Source organism: Dipodomys ordii, unplaced genomic scaffold, assembly GCF_000151885.1.
Source record: "Dipodomys ordii isolate 6190 unplaced genomic scaffold, Dord_2.0 Scaffold157, whole genome shotgun sequence".
NCBI classification, from domain to species: Eukaryota; Metazoa; Chordata; class Mammalia; order Rodentia; family Heteromyidae; genus Dipodomys; species Dipodomys ordii.
Genome location: NW_012267373.1, coordinates 5,808,685 through 5,831,092, shown reverse-complemented (window position 1 = coordinate 5,831,092; position 22,408 = coordinate 5,808,685). Strand labels below are relative to the sequence as shown.

General features: G+C 35.0%; 1 protein-coding gene across 1 annotated transcript in view; it reads right to left on the bottom strand.

Moving 5' to 3' along the window:
* Rev3l (REV3-like, polymerase (DNA directed), zeta, catalytic subunit) overlaps nt 1-19,874 on the bottom strand; it is a 135,031-nt gene extending 115,157 nt beyond the window's left edge. The window contains exon 1 of the mRNA XM_013032823.1: nt 19,744-19,874. The gene's annotated coding sequence lies outside the window, so the exon portion shown is untranslated. The remainder of the gene's footprint in view (nt 1-19,743) is intronic.
* Nucleotides 19,875-22,408: the final 2,534 nt, after the last annotated feature.

Sequence of the window (22,408 nt, the reverse complement as noted above, 5' to 3'; positions counted from 1 at the left end):
ACACACACACACACACACACACACACACACACACACACACACACACACACACACACACACACACACACACACTTCAGTCTGCATTTACAGAACTGAGAATAGGGTTGGGCACCAAGTTATGCTGCAAAGCATAACAAGGACAGAAACCAAAATTTTTAGGTAACAGAGAAGAGAGAATAATTGAAATTGAAGAAAGGCTTCATGGATGCCTAGGCATTTGTGTAGCCCTATGTTTGATCATTGACACTATAAAACAAATATATACATACATACATACATAATAAATGAATGAATGAATGGATGGATGAATAGAAAGGAGGAAGATAGGGAGGGAAGGAGGAAAGGAAGAATGGGGAAAAAAAAACAAGAAAAGAATGACAGAGGGTGGGAGAGAAGAAAAAACACAAGAAAGGAACATGGTAGAGCGCTCGCCTTGAGCTGAAGAGCTGATGGACAGCGCCCAGGCCCAGAGTTCAAGCCCCATAACCGACAAAAAAAAAAAAAAAATTGTATTTAACTAGTTGTACAAAAGGACTGCAATTCAGTATGTCAGCTTGAGTATAGTGCATCTTGGTCAATGTCACCCCTTTCATATTCTCCCCATTCCTTCCAATCCCTCAATTTCCCTAATTTCATAGGATATACATCAAATATTGTGACTATATTCCCCCTTCTTATTGTCATTCATCTTGACACTGCAAAAAGAAACTGAACTTCTATATTAAAAAAAAACTCACCCTATGTCAGAGGCTGGCAAACAGGAAAAAATATCAAGTATTTTAGGCATCGTGGGTTAGTCTTTGTTATAACTAACTTACTTGCCTACAGAGGCAAGAAAGCAGACATAATTAATAATATAATGATGGGAAGGGTAGCGCTATGATCCAATAAATATTTAGTAACAAAAACAGAGATGGAGTACAGTTCAGTGGTAGTAAGACCCTAGATTTGCCTACTGTTCTTCTAGAATGTAAATTACATATACTTAGTCAATTCCCACTATAAAATATATTTTAAAAAATTCTCTAAAGGTCATCCTTAGTCAATTGTCAGTATAAAATACATGTTCTGTAAATGTTTGTAGATTATTTAATATTCTTCAAAGAACTTAGTAAAGAAATTTATTGAGCAAAGATAATTAAAGTGAATTATCTACTGATTTCTAAGATGCTTACTGCTAAGATTTATAGTTGCTTCTTTTTAAAATTTTAAATTAAAAACTACTTTAAAATACTAATTTATTTTAATCATAATGCACCATCATGACATGATATTTTAATCAAAAAGCATCATCATGTCAGCACTAAACTCTTTATCTGGGAATAATACTAATTTTCTGGATTTCTGGAGCTATTTAAATAAACTAGCAATCTACTTGATGAAAAGATATAGATTATAATTCCACAAAAACAAGTTAAAGGATAAAAAAAAGAGTAATAAGTAGATCTACCCAGATATATCAACACACAATAGACAATGAATGGCAACAGGTAGAAAGACTAAAGATATATAGATGGCTAAGAGCTGATGGGAATAACATAGTCAAAAGGAAAACAATAATAAACTATTGCTACTATATTTTATTCAATCCAGGATTGAGAATAATCTGTTCTAAAGACCATGGTCAGTCCAATGTATCATTGCTTTCATTAAAACAGTATTCCTTATAGATTTTTCAGGGCTACAAAAATCAAGTATCAACATATTTCTAGGCAACATCCATCCACATCTACTTCATCTGACACCTTAGGTAAAAAATTCCTAAATATACCTTTTAAATTGTTCTCAAAGGGGGAAAAGGTTGTGCAAATATAGCTGAGAATCAGTAGTGCACGTTTTTATTTCCTAGCTATTTGCGAGTCAGAGGTTTGAGGTCAGCTAGGGCAAAATAGTTCATGAAACCCTTTCTCAGCCTACAATGAGGCAGGAACACTGGTACACACCTGTCACTGAAGCTACATGGGGAGCTGAGACCGGGAGGACTGCAGTGCCAAGGTCAGCCCAAATAGGACATGAGACTCTATGGAAGCGCAGATAGACCCAATGGCTCAAACCTGTAATCTCAGCAGTGATAGGAAGTCTAAAAATAGGCTCTCGTGGCCACTTTGGAGGGAACTGAGAACTTTTCTTAATAACTAGTGAAAAACTGGAGGTGTGCCTCAGCAGTATCACAATCTTAACTTAGTACTGCAAAAGCCTTGAGTTCAAACCCCAATACAGCCAAAGAAGAAAAATGTACCCATGCACACACACACGTGCGCACACGCACACGCGCGCACACACACACACACACACCTATACCAACTGAGTCTGCAAAGGCCCCAGGTCAGTTCACTTTGTGAACTTTCAGTTAGCTACAGCCCCATCATGGTCTAAAAATATTAATTAAAAAATTTTAATTGTGAGTTTTAAATTACATGCTATCTTATGTAGCAGGATCAAGTTTTACATCATTTATTCTGGCCTACAAATCATTACTTTGTCCAGGGATCTACACTGAATACTCGCACCCACTAATCACTTAGTAGTCACCTTAGAAATACTACTATAGTGCTTGTATTATATATTAATGTCCCAAAGCACTAGAGTAGTAAAAGTAAAAGTAAAAGACTTTAACCTTACAGTGGGAAGTCCTACAACTATACTAAGTATACAAGCTAGCAGTGGGTGACAACCATTTCAATTATTAATTATAATTACAATTTATAATTTCACAAGAATATTTCCTTTATATGCTGTAGGCTGCTTTTTCATTTACTATGTGAATTGTTGGTCTGTTACAGAATTTCTGGTGGACTTACTATGCACATTCTTTGTAAATCAAGAATTATTCTATACATACAAGACACTATGTTGAAATGAACTTTAAAACTTTGGTGGGAGAGGGAGGAGTTGGGGAGGTGGGAAGGGAAGGGAAAGTAGGGGAAAAACAAAGGAGGGTAACAATGCTGGATAGGAAATGTACTCATTACCTTACTCATGTAACTGTAACCCCTCTATACAGTATCTTTACAATAAAATATATTTTTTAAAAATAATTTATCACAATGTAGTAAAAAAGATTTTAAATAAACCAACAGTATTAGAAACTATAGAGAACAAAACAAAGTGAAATAAGTCAATTTCCTGTCTTTAGGAAATTTGTATTCTTAAAAACTGTAGTAAAATATATTTAACACAAAATTTAACACTTTACTTTTTTTTTAAGGATATTCAGTGGCATTTTGTGTACTCACATTGTTTTAAAATCATCAACACCATTCAATGCAGAATCTGTTCATTATCCCAAATTGAGACTGTACCCATTAAACAGAAATTTCAATTCCCTTCCTCCCAACTTCAGGTAAACATTATTTTGCTGTATGAAACTGATTCTTCTTTTTTTCTTCTTTTTTGCTGGTCCTGGGACTTGAACTCTGTGCCTGGGCACTGTCCTTGAGTTCCTTTTTCTCAAGGCTAGCATTCTACCAACTGAAACACAACACCACTTCCTCCTTTTTCTGGGATTAATTGGTGATAAGTCTTACAGATTTTTCTGACCTGGCTGACTTCAAACAGCAATCCCCAGATCTCAGCCTCCTAAGTAGCTATGATTTCTTCATGTTTTTCCTAATTTTATTACTGCACATCTAGACAACAAGCACTAAGGACATAAAGACTAGCAGCATACTAATGTGCTCTGAAGAAACTAACACTGTAACAGGAAAGCCAAGAAAAACATGCGATAACTTCTCTAGCAGAGATGTAAAATACAATTGTAGCAACAAAGCTCTAGTTGACTGAGAAAGTTAAGACAGGCTTCACAATGGAGGCAATAATTTCTCAGAACAGTCTCAAAGGTAAAGAAACCACCAAATGGACAGTCATTCCATTCATAGAAACAACATTCATATATTCAAGCGTTTAAAAGATATGATACTGCAAGATATTCTGAATGCCTAAGACAGCCAAGGCCCTTGCTTTTTTTAAATCATCAGTATATGTAATATCTTGAGAATGTCATTTGAGAAAATAAATACAAACAGTTCTAATCAAAGATCCAAGTGAATGAGTCCAGATAATGAGGTATAGAAAGTAGCCAGGTAGGGGCTGGGAAGGTGGCTCAGTGGTAGAGCGCTTGCTTTGCATGCACAAGGCCCTGGCTTCGATTCCTCAGCACCACATAAGCAAAAAGAAAAAAGCCGGAAGTGGGGCTGTGGCTCAAGTGGTAGAGCGCTAGCCTTGAGCTGAAGAGCTGAGGGACAGTGCCCAGGCCCAGAGTTCAGGACCCATGACCGGACCCAGAAAAAAACAAAAATCAAAAGAAAGTAGCCAGGTGCCAGATCATAAAAAATACTATGCGGTTATTATGGCTGGTTAACTTGAAAACTTTAGCATACCTAAGAATTTTCAGAGGTGCTTGTAAAAATACATTCTAGCTGGGTACTTGTGGCTCACACCTATAAAAAGCTACTAAGGAAGATGAAAACTAGAGAATCACAGTTTGAAGCCAGTCCGGACAGCAAACTCCATGAGACTCAATGTCCATGTAATCAGATAAAAAAGCAGGCTGGAGGTGTGGCTCAAGTGGCAGAGTGCCAGCAGAGACCAAGTAAGCCAGGTGAGGCCTTGAGTTCCAAACCCCAGGATCAGCCAAAAGAAAATGAAAAAGGAATAACATTACTAGGATAACTCCAAATACTTATATTTCCTATACCTGTGGGGAGGCATGGTTCTAGAAATATTATATATATATATATATATATATATATATATATGTGTGTGTGTGTGTGTGTGTGTGTGTGTGTAAATAATATACTGTATACTATATATGTAATATATGCAACATATGTGTGTGTGTTTATGTGTATTGTATTGTACTGGTACTTTGAACTTAGGGCTTAGGTAGTTCCTTAGCTTTTTCACTCAAGGCTAGTGCTCTACCACAGCTCCATTTCTGGCTTTTTGCTAGTTAACTGGAAATAAGTCTCATGGATTTGTCTGACTAGGATAGCTTTGAGCCATGATCCTCAGATCTCAGCCTCCTTAGTAGCTAGGATTACAGGTGTGAGTCATCAGTGGCTGGCTAAGGAATCTATATACTCAATGAAAACTGTGACTTTAATAAGGTATATATGTAGTCTACATTTTGGCAAATACCTCTAAAATATAAGAAGCTAATGATAGATTGAAGCAGGAATATAATGCTTAGTAACATTAGTAACTAAGATTTTATATCTTAGTAATATTGTCCTTAATTATTAGATAATAAATGCTCTTATTTAAAAACAAAAAAGGAAAATATCTCTGACATCTACCATCTAGAGATGAGTATTTCATATTGTGGTGGGGGGGGGTTCCCATATATTTATAGTATAAAGAAATATACTGTATAAAGTATTCTGAAGGTTATTGTTCACTTCATCATTAAAGAAAATTTTAGGCTATTGGCAATTGTGAAAATACAACAATAAACCTTGTTATTAAAATATCATAGATTATATGTAAAATATTATAATGATCCAACCAACGTAATTAGATCTTGGGCTAGCTTGGGATATAGATCAGTGGTACAGCGTTTGCCTAGCATACATAAGGATAAGGCCTTGAGTTCCATGCCCAAGTACCACAAAAACAAACATGCAAATGAATAAATATTATCTCAAGCTGGGCTCACACCTGTAATCCTAAATATCAGAAAAGCTAGAACAGGAGGATTACCGTTTAAGGTCCTACTGAGCAGAAACACTCAAGAGACCCCTTCTCAACCTATGGCTGGACTCAGAATCTGTCATCCCTGCTATAATGGGCTAACTAAAATAGGTAGATCATGGTCCAGGCTCTGGCAGAGACTCTATCTTAAAAATAACCCTCTCAAAATAGTATTTGAGACATGACTCAGCAGTAAAGCACTTGCCTAGAAAGCATAGTCCTGAGGTTCAAGGCTAATATCATCAAAATAAGTAAGTAAACCAATAAATAAGATCTTAAAGTAACAGAAAAGGGCATAGAATGGATTTTTAAGTCTACAACCTACACATAGGGATTGTCATTTGCTAAAGATTATAGACAAAGATATTTACTCACTCTAGTAAATATTCATGAAAATCCTAGAAAGTATCAAAGAATAACTAGACAGAAGAATATATTAGGATAAAACACTATTAGCATTTCCACTTTTCTTTCGCTTTGGGTCCGGTCGTGGGGCCTGAACTCTGGGCCTGGGCGCTGTCCTTCAGCTCTTCAGCTCAAGGCTAGCGCTCTACCACTTGAGCCACAGCGCCACTTCCAGCTTTTTTTCATTTTGCTTATGTAGTGCTGAGGAATCAAACCCAGGGCCTCTGACATGCAAGACAAGCGCTCTACCACTGAGCCACCTTCCCAGCCCCCCCACTTTTTATATATATATATATATATATATATATATATATATATATATACACACACACACACGTATGTATGTATGTATGTGTGTATAGGGGTAAGATCAGGATTACAACTCCATTTAGAGTTCCCTCCTTCCATCCTTTTTCTTTTTTATTCTTTCTTTTTAAAATTTTTAGGCATGGAAAATTAAACCCAGGATCTCATATATGTTATACAAGCATTCTGCCATCAAGATAGTCCAAGTCTCTTCCTTTTATCAGAGAAAAATCTATTCCCTATTCTAATTTACAACTGCAAAAGCTTAGAGCCAAAGGAATCACACCTGTCAAAAGGCACTTGATTCTCTGTTTTCAATTTTGTGGTAGGGATGTAGTCAAATGAATAATAAGTCATAATCAAGTTTATTTCATGTTTTTAAAAACAAAAAATCTATATACTGGTTCATGCACCTGGCTTCTTGTTATTTATGTGACTCTTCTCCAACATCAACCTAAAGCCATTCTAAATCCATATTTCAGCTATGAAATATAACTCAAAATATTTTTTCCTTTGAAAGAGCATAATGTATCATGACAAAAAAATCTTACTAAAGTTGAGGTCATATAAAAATGCTTATAATGAGCAAGGTGCTGGTGTCACACTCTTGTAGTCCTTCCTACTCAAAAGGCTGAAATCTGAGGATCACTGTTTAAAGCCAGCCCTGTAAGGAAACTCCATTTGACTCATCTCTAATTAACCACCAAAAAGCCCCAAGTAGAACTGTGGTCCAAGTGGTAGGTAGTCAGAAGGTTAGCTTTGAACAAAAAAGCTTAGGAACAGCACCTAGACCCTAGACCCTGAGTTCATGGCTCAGGACCAGCACAAAATAACAGTAACAATAATAACAATAACAATAATGCTTATAATAAGCTGGTTCTCTCAACTATTTTCCCCAGGTACAAATACCCATTCTATAATGCTAACTTTCAGACTTCAAGTAAGGTATTTTTTGTAACTAAACTTTTAAATTCTTGAATCTAATAGATCCAAAGAGTGGATCTGACACAGCTTACTTGGTGTACATTTAAAAAATTAAATGGCATCTTGTTTACAGTTAGAAATATTACTTCTTGACTACTATATACAAGTTGAGCATCCCTAACTAGAAAACCTGAAATCTAAAGCTTCTGAGCACACACATGATGCTTAAGATTTTGTAGTACTTTAGTATTTAGTTTACATTTCCCCAGTTCTTCCTTATTAAATGTTCAATAAAGTACACAGAAAAAAAAATCTCATGTCTATTGCTAGAATCTATGGAATTCACAGGCAGCTAACTATGATTGTTGACATGAAATACCATATAAATACTTTCAAATGAAAACAAAACATTTACATTACAGATAAAAACCTAAGAACAAGGAATATTCTCTTGCTAACAAGGAATTAAAATATCATTTCATCAAGACAATAAATTGAAAATATATATAGACCTAAATACTCCAATATATGATGGGAAAAAAACCCTAACAGAAAGAGAAACAGATAAATCTGTGAACTGACGACTTCAACACTCCATGTATTGGTATTTGGAAGAACAAATATGTGATAAACACACAAAGAACTTCAATGTCATAGTAAAAGAAAAATATGTACAAACTTATGTTTTAAATTAAGAATTTAAAATATAAAGCCTGACGACTCTACATGTTGGTGAAGATGTGGAATATCTGAAACTGACAAATGGCTAGTAGGAATATAGCTAGTATTATACATTTGGAAAACAATTTGGTATTACTTAATCAAGTAAGTATGTGCACATATTCATAATAAAAATCTTATATAAAAATAATACAGATTCTATGGCACTGGTGGCTCGTACCTGTAATCTTCCCTACTCAGGAGACTAAGGTCTGAGGATCATGGTTCCAAGTCAGACTGATCAGGAAAGTATGTGACTCTTACCAAACACCAAACAGTCAGAAGCAAAGCTGTGGTTCAAATGCCTTGAGCACAAAAGCTCAGGGACAGCTAGCTCCCAGGCCCTGAGTTCAAGTTCTAGCCTCAGGATCATGATCATCATCATCATAATAATAATAATACAGATTCAGATTAACATCCAAATATTAAAAACAAAATAAAATCATGAAGTACAGGTTAAGACCAAAGAAACAGACTCATACAACTCAAAACAGGACAGCACACATCGATTATACTCTTGGTAAGAAATTTAATCTTCTTCTTAAGATAAAACATTAAACAACATGTTAGCAGGATGATACTATTCAGAGGTCCTCACAGCAACCCATTGACTATTTTCTTCTGCCTCCTCAGGTACAGATCAAATTTAAGAGAATGAGAGCAAGATTAGTACTGTATCTATTCTAGCTTAGAAATGCCAAATAATAACCAGTTGTCTCTAATGCACCTACACACCTAAGCCTATTAAGCAATAGACTTGCTTAATCACATGAGGTACCACATCCATAATAGCCTAAAGCCCACTCACTCCCACAATATTTACAGTTAAACCATATTTTTCCTACTCTTTATGTAACTTACTAATTATGAGGTTTTTTATTTTTTACCATAAACAGTAGTGTTCGGTTATACAATTGACATTCTACTTTATCAGGTCTCCAAATTAATGAAGCCAGAAAATAACTAAAATTTTTCAGAGAAAAGAAAGGCTTGTTTGTTAACTCTTTATTTACACCAAAAGTGATTAAATTACGGCTCACTGAATCTAAATAGACATTGACTGTACAACATCATTATTTGTGGCTCACTGAATCTAAATAGCTAATGACTGGAAAACATCATTATTTTGTACTACTGAAAAAGAGTAAGGGGACTAAGAATGTTGCTTAGTGGTAGAGTGCAGTCTCTGAGTTTTTCTGCTCAAGACTAGTCCTCTACCACTTTGAGCCACAGAGCCACTTCTGGTTTTCTGATGGTTAAATTGGCTATAAGAATCTCACAGATTGGGGCTAGAATTGTGGCTTAGTGGTAGAGTGCTTGCCTAGCATATATGAAGCCCTGGGTTCAATTCCTCAGTACCACATAAACAGAAAAGGCCAGAAATGGTACTGTGGCTCAAGTGGTAGAGTGCTAGCCTTGAACAAAAGAAGTCAAGAATAGTGCCCAGGCAGAGTCCAAGCCCCAGGACTGACGAAAGAAGGAAGGAAGGGAGGAAGGGAGGGAGGGAGGGAGGAAGGGAGGGAGGGAGGAAGGAAAATTAAGAATGAAAAAGAAAAAAGTTAGATACCACCTCGTAATACCGGCAACTAGGAAGGCAGAGGAAAGGGAACTTGGGAGTTTGAGGCCAGCCCAAGCTACATAGCAAGAGCCTAAGTCAAACAAACTAACAAACAAAAAATCAATAGTTCCTAAAGAACAAATAATGTCAATGAAATAGTTATATTGCTAATAACATGAATTCTAATTAGTTGGATGTTAAAAATGGAGAAAAACATACATTTTAGAATGCACAGAACAGAGTAACACTTCTCTCAATTTTTCACTAAAATATTTAAGATATAACACGTGGTCTATTCTAACAAAAACCAGACTCCTACTAAAAATCTTTCAAGCTGTCCAGGTTGTTTTTATCATTCAATATGTCTATTCTAGAAACACAATACATACTATCAGCATCATCAATGGAGCACACATAGTCCTCTCTATCCTGTGATGTTAGATTAGCTTTCATAAAAACAAAGTAAGATTCCATTACTAATTACATCACCAAAAGTCCTAAGGACCTTTACAGATTGGAAGTTTTCAATGTACACTCTTCATTTTTTAAGACAATAAGAACCTTATCTCAGGTTTCCAGGAATATGTCAGTTTCTACATGTCAAAGAACTACACAGTGGGATCAGAGAGAAAATCTCAACCCAGAAGATATACTAGATGAATGTTTTCAGCTGAGTGGGATGCACATAATCATCTGTTTTTTTACTAGGGAAGATACTTCTACCCATTTATTGTGGAAAATGACAAAGTGGACTTAGCATATCTTAAATACAAACATTAAGCATCTTGTTCATAGATATTTAAGCCTAAAATGAGACCTTTACAACTAAGAACATATACAAATCTTAAAAAGGCCAAAGAAGCCAGACCCAAAGGCTATCATAGCTGAGATACAATTCAAGAGAACTGGTTCAAAGCCAGCCTAGGCCAAAAGTTTGTGAGTCCTCTCATAAAAAGCTGAGTATAGTAGTGGGCACCTATTATCTTTGCTACACAGGAAATTTATAGATAAGAGTATCACAGTGGTGCAGGCCAACTTGGGCAAAATGTGAGACCCTATCTAGAAAATAAGGAAAGCAAAAAAACTGGGAATGTGGCTCAAATGATACAGCATCTGCCTGGCAAGTCTAAGGCCCAGAATTTAATTTCCAGTACTGTCCTACCCACCCACCCACCTCAAAAAAAGAAAAAGGAAGTATCTGCCATATATTCTCAATAAGATATAAAAAGTTAATATTTCTGAGACATATCTGTCATAAGACAAGTTGAAAAGACCAGGAAGGAATAAAAAGATTATAGGGATTTAATGAAACTCTAAAACAGGATGAAAACAAAAATTAAAATCTACCCTGAAGATGAAAAAGAACAGAATCATATTGCCAAAAACTAGTATCAAAACATAAAGATGTTCATTGAGAATACAAAAACACAAAGTTAACAGTAAGTTAAAGCAAATATTTTTAAAATGTGTTTAATATACAAGCAATAAGTATTACTCATAAAAAATTACACCAAAAAACTTACACCAAATGGAATAGTCAAAGATAAACTGAAGAATTACACCAAACTAAAAAGCAACTACATTTCGACATCAAAAGCACTTCCTTATATCCCAGACAAATAAAAAGACAATTCAGTAGTCTTTAAGAGAATTTTAAAGGAATAAGCCAGAGAGAAAAGAATACTGTAAGGAGTCATGTTGTCAATAACATACATATTCAAATAAGGCATTTTCAAATATTCAAGTGTTCAGAAAAATCTCACAACCAAAGGGATCAGCAAAGTTTCAACCCAAAGTCTGCAATAGTTGTGTATAGCTGTATAGCACTCACAAGGCAAAGCCTGAGGATTGAGAGCCTGAGGCTACAGTGGGCCGTATACAGCAAGCCCTCATCAAAAAAGGAAAAAAACTCTCAGTTTATAAACAGTATTCAGTATGATATATATGTACATATATATGTATATATGCATGTATACATTAGTGTTGGTACTTCAAAATAAGTTAATATGTAGAGTTACAAATGTGTTGGGTTTTTTTTGTTGTTGTTGTTATACTGAGAATTGAATTTAGGATAAAACCATCATCTGAGCCATGCCTTCGGCCTTTTGCACTTTTACTGGTAGTTCAGATAGGTAAGAGGCTCAAGCTTTTTGCTGGGCTCTCTCATCTCTGCCTCCCATATACCTGGAATACAGACCTGAGAGGCACCACCACACCCAACTGTGTTTTATTTTCAATTAGTACATAAACTAGCACTTTTGGAAAAGAGAACACATATAGCCAATAGCACCCTTACAGATTTGAGTGGGAAACTAACCTAAGCTAAATTTCTTGTACAGATTAAACATCCCTATTCTGAACTTCTGAAACTGAAATGCTCCAAAACTTAAAACTTTTGAGGCACTGACATGACAATGCCCCAATTCTCCACACTTCCCCTTATGTGATATGTCATAGTCAAAACACAGGTACACTTTCCTTTCAGATATACATTTAAGACGCATATGAAACACTGATGAACAACATCATGGGTTTTATCCTTAAGGAAAACTATTGTGTTCATGGCAAATACTCCAAAATTCTTTGGGGGGGGGGGGGAATCCCTGAAGTATTTTGGATAATCCCAAGTAGTTTGGAAAAGGGATATTAAACTTGTATTACAATAATATTGTAATACAGTATTTTTTAATTGTTCTTGAATTATATAATTACAATTACATTTCAGTATGTGCTTTTTAAAATGATATCTGTATCTAATGTGCTGTGTGTGTGTGTGTGTTGGTGCTGGGGCTTGAACCCAGGCCCTGGGCACTGTCCTTGAGGTTTTTCTGCTCAAGGCTACCATTCTACCATTTGAACCACAGCACCGCTTGACTTTTTGGTGGCTAGCTGGAGAGAAGGATCTCACAGACACACCTGCCCAGGCTAGCTTTGAACAATGATCCTCCGATCTCAGCCTCCTGAGCAGCAAGGATTACAGGCATGAGCTATTAATGTGGCTTGTATCTAATGTTTTTGTGAGTTTTTTTTTAAAGAAAAGCATAAAATAGTTTATGTCACAAAAGCCAAAAACTAAAGGAAAAAAAATAAGTATCATAAAAGAATAAAATTACAAGAGTAAGAAAACAAAACAACAATTACAACAAGAAAGGGGAGTAACATAGAAGGATTAAGTATAGTGACAGGTAATGGTTTATATCAGATATGTCCAAGGGTAAGAAACCTTTTTTATACCAAGGGCCATTTGGATATTATTAATATTGCAAGCCATACAAAACTATCAACATAAGCAGTCAGGCTGCAGGCAGCTTGTGAGAAGCATACATGCCTATCCTGTCATATATTAAATAATTTCAAGGATCTTATATGGCCCAACAGGGTAGGGAGCCTGAAACAATTTTAAAGCAAACAAAAATAATTGTGATTCAAGAAGAAATGAATTAAAACATCTCTTTAGATTGATATAAAAAAGTACCTGCAATTGCTTTCAAGTGTGTTCTATTAAATACAAGTATAAAACCTAAAAGTTTAGCATTTAGAAACTTACAGCAATCTGACAGTGTAAGCCTGTAATTGTTAAATACAATTTTTTAAATAATTTTGTTGTACTATTAATGTGTTGTACAGAGGGGCTACCATTTCATAAGTCAGATAATGAGTATACTTCATTCAATGTCCCCCCCCCCGCCTTCCTTTACTTCCTTCCCCATCCTGTTCCTGCCCACAAGTTACATAGGTCATTTTCCACATAGTGTATGCTGACTAACTTGATTGCATTTGTTCACCCATCCTCCCACCCTTTCTGTACCCCCTTGTAACTCTCCCCAGAGGGGGAAAAAAACAAAGCAAAAACAAATACCACCACCACCAATACCAACAACACCAACAGAAAAAACAAAAAAACAACAACAAAAACACGTTTCCATTTTCTGAAGTTTATTTCAATAGGTAACATTTTAAGTGTTCAGACAAGTTACACTGCCCTAAGGTCTTGCATAGATTATTATATCCAGTTATATTTTAACTCTAGCTTCCACAAGTGAGAGAAAACATGCACCATTTTCTCTCAAATATAATTTTTGAATGGAACTTGTATTTTGCTTCTCTTTTTTTCTTCCTGTTTTTAGCAATTCATTTTCAAACAGTGAAAAAAGTAAAAATTCTTCACCATAGATATACTATAAAAGTCATGTCTTTATGTGCTAAATAACACATCATCAAATACAAAGACAAAATGATTAAGATATAGGGCAAAAAAGAACTAACTAGAAGTTGAAACAAACTCATTCCAAAACAGACTAAATAAAAGAAATGGCACTGTGGCTCAAGTAGTAGAGCACTTGCCTTGAGCTGAAGAGCTCAGGGACAGCACCCAGACCAAGTTCAAGCCCCACGACCGACAAAAATTTTAAAAAGCATCAAAGAATAAATTAAGAAATGTTATTTTAACATATTAAGAAGTGTTCTCATTAGATTTCCTATCAGTTTAATATCAACATTCAAGAGGAATAGTTATTGTATTATATGTTCTCACTATTACAATGTTAACAATACTTAATATTTTAAAAAATAAAGAGACAAATCAAGGTAATAATAATGTATCAACTATTAGGCACCAAATAAATAAAAAACTTCGATTCAAATTTCAGTGCAATATTTGTAAAGATATTACTAAGAATACCTTAGTAATGCTGAAAATTAAGAACTATTACCAGGAGCTGGAAGCTCATACCTATAACCCTAGCTACTCAGGAGGCTGAGACTTGGAGGACTGTGGTTCAAAGCCAGCCTAGGAAGGAAAGATTGTGAGACTCTATCTCCAATTAACTAGCAAAATGTTAGACTAGAGGTTTTGTTTAAGTGGTAAAGCGCTAGCTGTGAGCAAGAAAGTCAAGCAAAAACTCAAAGCCTAGAGTTCAAGCCCAGGTACTGGCATGTAGACACGTTTGCACATACACATGTGCACATACACACAAAACTAGCTTTTAATCATGCCCCATCATATCACTTACAGATTCCTATTTGTTTTCAGCTACTGGGTAAAAGCACAAAGAAGGGTTTAGCAACTTTAAAAACTGGTTTAAAAACTTTATTAAATTACTGAAAACACATTAATTTGCCCAGTCTTACGGTTTTGAATCTCATTTTATACAGAACTTAAGACAGAGACAATTGTTTCATAGTCAGATGCTGCATATGGTAACTGATGATAGCTAATGCCTTCTTCCTAGCTCTGTGCAATCTTACAAAAAATGAGATATTGTTTGGATAGTGGTAGAACTATTGCAAAAAGGCTACACTTTCTTTTTTTAATGTGATCTCCAGGCTGATTTGTATATATGTGTGTGTGTGTGCATGTGTGTATATATGTGTGTATATATACATCTGGTGTATATATATATATATATACATATACACACATATACATATATGTGTTTTATGTGTGTTGTTGATTAATAAAGAGCTGGTTGAAAGATAAAGGATTAAAGTATAGAATACTGTTTAAACTACTACCATATATTTATGTGTTAAGCACATCAATCACATATAAAGTGAAATATGTAAGATTCAAAATAGCATTAAACACTTATTCTAATTGATTCAAAGTATTTTCTAATTTCCACCCATGTTGTACAACCTCACCATCTAAAATTAGCCCTCCAAAGGATGGTTCACTTCTCAGATTACACTATGAAAAGTAGCAATCTCAAGGGTACAAACAAATCTAAAAGTAGAAAAAGAAAATGAAACAGAATGCTTTAGAAACTTTCTAAGTTACAGTCTTAAAAGATAAGCTCTCTAATACAAAATGATGACATCAGAATCTTTTCCTTCCATGTTCTATGCCTAGCACCCTTTTTTGGGGGGGGAAGGGGGCAGGAGTCAGTTGTAGGGCTTTAACTCTGGGCCTGGACACTGTCCTTGAGCTTTCCAGCTCAAGGCAAGCGCTCTACCACTTGAGCCACAGCTCCACTTCCAGTTTTCTTGTGGTTAACTAGGGATAAGAGTCTCATGGACTTTCTTACCCGGGCTGGCTTTGAAGCATGGATCCTCAGATCTCAGCCTCTTTAGTAGCTAGGATTACAAGCATGAGCCACCAGCACCCGGCATTAGCATTTTTTTTAACTTGGAAATACTGAGCACTTGAGCCATACTCAGCCGGTTTCTTAATTAAATTTTTTTCAGTTTTTTTTTAATTGTGAAAATACCATACAGAGGGGTTACAATTACATCAGCAAGGTAATGAGTACAATTCTTATCAAGCACTGTTACCTCCTCCTTTGTTTCCCTTCCTATCCCTTCCCATATCCCCTTCCCCTCCCTTAATTAAATTTTAATTTTGTTTTTTAATTAAATTTTACAGTGTTTCACAGTTGGACCTTTGACTGAGACCCTCTTATTTATACTTCCATGTAGCTAGGATAACAGGCTTAAGTATATAAATCTGGGCCCTAAACTTTAACATAACTTCATCCAAATGTTCCTGAAAAGCTTCATTTAAGACGCAACTTTTTTATAAAATGAAGAAACACTATTTAAATAAAATGTATTTGCCATAAAGAGAAATTGAGAAGAACATATTCAACTCAAGTCAAAGACAGAGACCAGTTTATATAAAAGCATGAACACCTCAGAATCAATAAGCAAATATTAAGATTCTCAGTAGGAAAACAGGTAAAAGATGAATAGTATATTTTAAAAGAAATAGAAATGTCTCTAAAATAGACAATCTTACTAAAAGAAATGCAAACTAAAACTACACAGAGGGCCATGTTTTATCCATTGGATAGGTTAAGATCAAAGTATTTGAGAACATAATTATGAACACATGGGAAAAGCATATTTTTGTTAGGAATAGACTAAAACCTCTGTATTGCAATTTTTAATATTTAAAGAATTCCTTGTAAGATAAATCTAGATAAACCTAGCACACATTATTCAACCTAGTGTGAACTGTTGGTTATTTTCAACTAGTTGTTATTATTTGCTTTTATAGAATTATGTTCACATGAAGCAAACAGGTAGGCAAATACATAAAACTTGTCGGATACAATATTTCTGCTATATCTGTTGTTCATTTTATGATACCTTATTGAGTATGTCCTATAAATATCTGTTAGGTGAACAATATTGGGGATGAATGAGAATGGAATAAAAACAAAAGGGACTAATCTGAATCATCAAATATATTTACACAAACACTATTGACTGGTGTTATAGCTCAGTGGCAGAGTGCTTGTTTAGCATGTGCTGGCTTTAGTCCCCAACATCATAAAAGCAAAACAACAAACAAACAAACAAACAAAATCATTACACCATTAAACTGCCAAATGTGTCCTAAAAAATAAGTCAGCCAGCAATTGTAGTATAATGGATTACAATGACTCCCTAACTTCCATCCATTGAGAAATTCTTACCAGACCAACTCTGTATTTGGCCATGTGATTTGTGCTGGCTAATGAAACAACAGAAAATAGTGGGGTTTGCCTTCTCTTGCTGCTCCTATAAATCTTAGTATTGCCTTTAGATAACAGAGTCATGACCAGTCTACTGGAGACATGTATTATAGATACACAGAGATATCCTCCAACACCCTGGCCACCAACTGGGACCAAATTCTAGAGCTACATGTAAAACAACCCTAGACCAACCACCTCCCAGGTGACCTATCAGCTAACTGCAGTCATAGACATGAGCCTAGAAATAATAGCAGAAATGCTTAACTCAGCCCAGTCCAGAACTGTAGTCAATCAAATGCCTACTGCTTTGCAATACTTAGTTTGGGGAACATTTCTGTTAACAGCAAAAGCTGATGGTGGGGGAGGGAGGGTACAGCAGACTGATGATGAAAGAAAAATTCTGCTTTATTTGTTCTGTTTTTAAATTTTTATAATGAAAATACAGCTATTCTTTGATATCTCCTAAGGAATGGTTCCAGGATCCCTTCACAGATGTTCAAGTTCCTAATATAAAGTGACACAGTATTTTCATATAAACATATACACTGCTTCCTATGTACTTTAAATCATTTGTGTTACTTAAATACCTAATATAAGTGATATAGTTGTTATATCCTATTGTCCAAGGAATAAAAAGAAAATATGAGTCTATATATTCAGCACACATACTGTTCCCCTAAATATTTTTCATCCTATGTTGGTTGACTCTCTGGATACAGAGCCTAAGAAAGTGAAGGGATGACCATATTTGTTTCATTACACTAAAATTTACAAAAATATATTAGATTGGTATTAAAGTCCTACCGTTATCTATAAATACATATACCTAAAACAATCAATCCAAATGAGCACATTTGAAAGGAGAAAATATTGACTAAGAAAAAATAGAAAACTAGGATACTATCACACACACACACAAAAAAAGGGTGAATGAGAATATTCTTATGATCACTGTGGTGTCTCAATAATGGCTACTATGTATTCTGAAATGTAAGGAGACATCTCAGATTTTGCTTCTCTATTTCTCCTGATCAGATGGGTAACAGCCTAATACATGTTTTCTCATTTAACTCTCACATGCTATGAGGTAAAAATTAGCCAATATTAGTTACAAGAAAGTTCATTAACCTCTTTAGGCCACAAGTGTAAATGGGAATAACAGTACTCATTTTATAAAATTATTGTCAAGATTAAATCACTTAGAACACAACAGACAGTAAGGAAAGGCTCAATAAATGGTCCACCACCTGTTAATAAAATGATATAAAATTAAAGTATTTAACTAATAAATGATTTCTATTTCAAAACCCTAAGTATCATCAGCCAATAGTACATTAAAAATTAACTTGAAAATATTTGTTATTTCATGAAAAAAATAAGAGGTTATAAGAAGCAAAGTCTAGAAATATATAGAAAAGATACAATACAGACAACTGAAGTTCTAGGCAATAATGAATCATTTGGCCTACATTCCACAATCCTCAATAGGTCTAAAAGCCAAAGGATCCATTTTTCCCAAAAGGCAAAAACAGGAGCAATAAAGCCCTACTGACATGTCACCTTTACTGTAACATCTGGTATATACAATTTGAACATGTTTTACCATCATTAGAAGAAAAACACTAATGGCTAGTGAAAATAAGGCTCTTCTCAAAAGAAACACATTCAATCTAACCTGCGGCATTAAGGAACTATAACATTACTCCTTGATTAATGACTTAACACTCCCCCTTCTCCACTTCCCTATCAACAGCTTAAAAGAAGAAAAAACATCAGGCCTACTCAGAACTCTTTTTTGTATGTGTATGTCTCTGTACTGCAGTTGAATCCCAAGGCCTCAGGATTGTTTGGCTTTTGATCTACTATCTGAGCCACACTTCAGTCTGTTTAAGTGGAGATAGAATCTCAAGACTTTTATGCCCAGAATACTTGCAAACCATGATCCTCCAGATTTCAGCTACCTGAGTAACTAGGATTACAAGTGTGAGCTAGCCAGCACATGGCTAAAGCCAATTTTTTGGAGTGTTTTACACAGGTGACTATATAGTCTATATATGTGTCACAGCCCCTTATAAAAAGTCTTACCCTACAATGTGTAAGTTTTTCACTTTACACTTGTAAGGAATGTATAAATGCTGAAAACTCAACTTTTCTTTTCCAATCTATTCAAACATTTTAAAGAGTGCTTAATATATTAAGATAATGTGGTAGATTCTGAAGATAGAAGGGTAAATAACATTTGTTATTATAAATGCCAGACATTTGCTGGTTATCTTATTCAATCATTAAAATCCTGTAGGATAGAAATAATTATAATTCATTTTACAGAGAAGGAAATTAAGGCACAGAGAAGTAAAATTAACTTGTTCAGGGTCTTTCAGCATGGAAGACAGTGAAATTAAGTATTGGGGTAGGGAGATACATAAGGGTAAGTGTTATGTGACTAGTGCTACAAACAATACTCAATGTATTAAGTCCTTTAATAGCAATATGGAAGGGGGTTAAAGACTTGGAAAACCAAGGAGACGATCTTTTAGAGAGGGCAAAGGAATCACAGAGGCTTTCAAGAGGTGGATATTTGAGTTATTACTTTAAGGATGATAGGATTTATCGATTTCAATGCCAAGGATCACCCCACTCCCCTCACCCCCAATATATTAACCAAAACAAATTACTTACTTGAAATTGAGAAAAACAATTTTGAGAGTAATCTTCCTCAGATATATTATTCCATAGTTTTAAAACAAATAATATGATGACAGTTTAATTTTTAGGTTGCTTTTATGTGGCTTGTCTTGGTTTTTATTCTGAAATGAAATTTAGATTAGTCATTTTCTTGTTCTGAGAAACTAAGAGTATGCCAACATGTTTCAACTTTACATTCTTTCACATATTAACATGTATGCTTACAAAGTTTTCATTTTGCATCTCAAACAAAACCTAACATATAAATTACTTTGACGTGGAAATGTTTGTATATTAAAAATAATTTCTTTTAATTCTTGTTATACTTCTTTTATAATTTTAAAAGGTGGATGAAAAATAGAAAACTTCTTAACTGTTATATTATTAGACAAGGCATTTTTTTAAGTAACACATTTTCTTTTATTGGAGTTGTTTATATAGTAAAATGCACTCAGAACCCAAAGAGAATTAAATAACTGCCCCCAAGGTAATTGCCCTCAGTCTTAGTATTTCCAAAACCACTGCCTAAAAAAAAAAAATTGGTCAAAATATATATGTATATAAATTTTTCAATGACAATTACTATACATTTTTCTCAGAGTTCATTTTGCTAGGCATACATTCAATTTCTGCTGCAGAAAACAGTCCAGTTTACTAATACTAATTAAACAACAAAGGAGTTTTCATTCAAAAGCTAAAGTATTTAAAAATCTGCAGAAAACTAGAACAAACACAGAAGATTATCTGGAAAACTTAAAAAGAATAGAAACAAAAATTAAGGGACTATGACAATCTTATAAAGTTTTTTGTTCTCTAAAATGTATCCAACATAATGTTTGATCAATGGACTTTTTTTTCATTGCCTAACATAGCCATTCCAGTTTACTTATATTGACGTGGAAATCTCAAGTTAACCTAATTTCATCCAAAGTTCATTGTTCCTTAATTCATATTGACTTTTTTTTTTTTTTGTCGGTCGTGGGGCTTGAACTCTGGGCTTGGGCGCTGTCCTTGGGCTCTTCAGCTCAAGACAAGCACTCTACCACTTGAGCCAGAACGCCACTTCCAACTTTTTTTTTTGTACCATTCTTGGATCTTGAACTCAGGGCCAGGGTGCTGTCCTGAGCATTTCTAGAGCTCTACCATTAGAGCTACAGCTCCACCTCCAGCTTTTTGGTGGTTAACTGGAGATAGAGTCTCACAGATTTTCCTTTAGAGGCTGGTTTCAATCAAGAGCCTCACATCTCAGAATCCTGAGTAGCTAGAGTTACAGGCATAAACTACTGGGGCCCTTAGCTAGGAATACAGGCTGAGCCACTGACACTAGCCCCACGGATTCTTCATTTGTATCACTGTAATGTTAAAACAACAAGGAGGTACCAAAGTGACATAATCTATAGCATATCCCATATTTTACTCAGTAAATTTTTTTACTCAGTGAATTTTTAGGTATTAGTTTGAAATATCTAGGACCAATAGCAACTACTCTACTTAAAACCCAACATATTTGAGCCCTAATTATATTTCACTTTGATTGTTTTTAATTGAATTCTAGTCCAATAAAAAGTAAGAAAAATGTAATTATAAAGCCAGGCATAGTGGCACACACTTGTAATCCCAGTGGAATCGGAAGGATCAAAGTTTTGAGGCCAGCCTGGGGAAAATTAGGAAGATCCTATCTCAAGAACAAATTTAAATGGCACGGCTCAAGTGGCTAGCAGTATTTGCCTAGCAAATGGGAGGTACTATCTTTAATTGCCAATATTACAAAATAAAGAGGGAGGGAGAGAGGGATAGGAGAAACGGCAGTGAGGGAAGGAAAGAATAAGGAAAAACAATACAAGTATAGCATGGAAGAATCTCAAGGGTCTAAAAATATTTTGGAAAACTTACAATTTGGGCATCAATTTTTGCTTAGATCTGTTCTAGAATTTCTCTTACAATATCTAAATTTTACTTTTTATTATTTGTGCCAGTCCTGGGGCTCGAACTTAGGGCCTTGGGCACTGTCCCTGAGCTTTTTTGCTCAAAGCTGCACTCTACCACTTGAGCCACAGCTCCACTTCCAGCAACTTTGGTAATTAATTTCAGATCAGAGTGTCATGGGCTTTCCTGAGTGGACTGGCTTCAAACCACAAACATGAGATCTCAGCCTCCTCTTTAGCTAAGATTACAGGAATGAGCCACCAGCCCCTGGTCTTATTATTTATTCTTAACACATATACTTCACAAAATGAATCTTACTATAATCTAGTCTACAAGAGTCTAACCACTGCTAGACAACAGGCCTTTAAAATTTTCTAAATTAGTATATGAGGTTCTTTTCATGAATGCTCCAATTCTGTGATTTTTTTTCTTTTAATTATCATCAATTACTTCCTTCAATATAAGTTTGGGGGTCAGTATGAAGCAATGAAGGTTAGATTGAGACCTACCATTAGGTTAGATTAAGACCTAACCTTCATTTCATTTTCAAACCCAGCCAGATACCAACCAACCATCAGATACGGGAAAAACCCTGCATCTGCTTATCTACAATTTTTTTTCCATATATATAATGACAAAATTTGACTAGAATGGTGTTTCCCAACTCTTTTCATATTGTAATTAATATATGTTCAGCACAGGAAGACATCTGGAGGCATCTATCTGGTATATA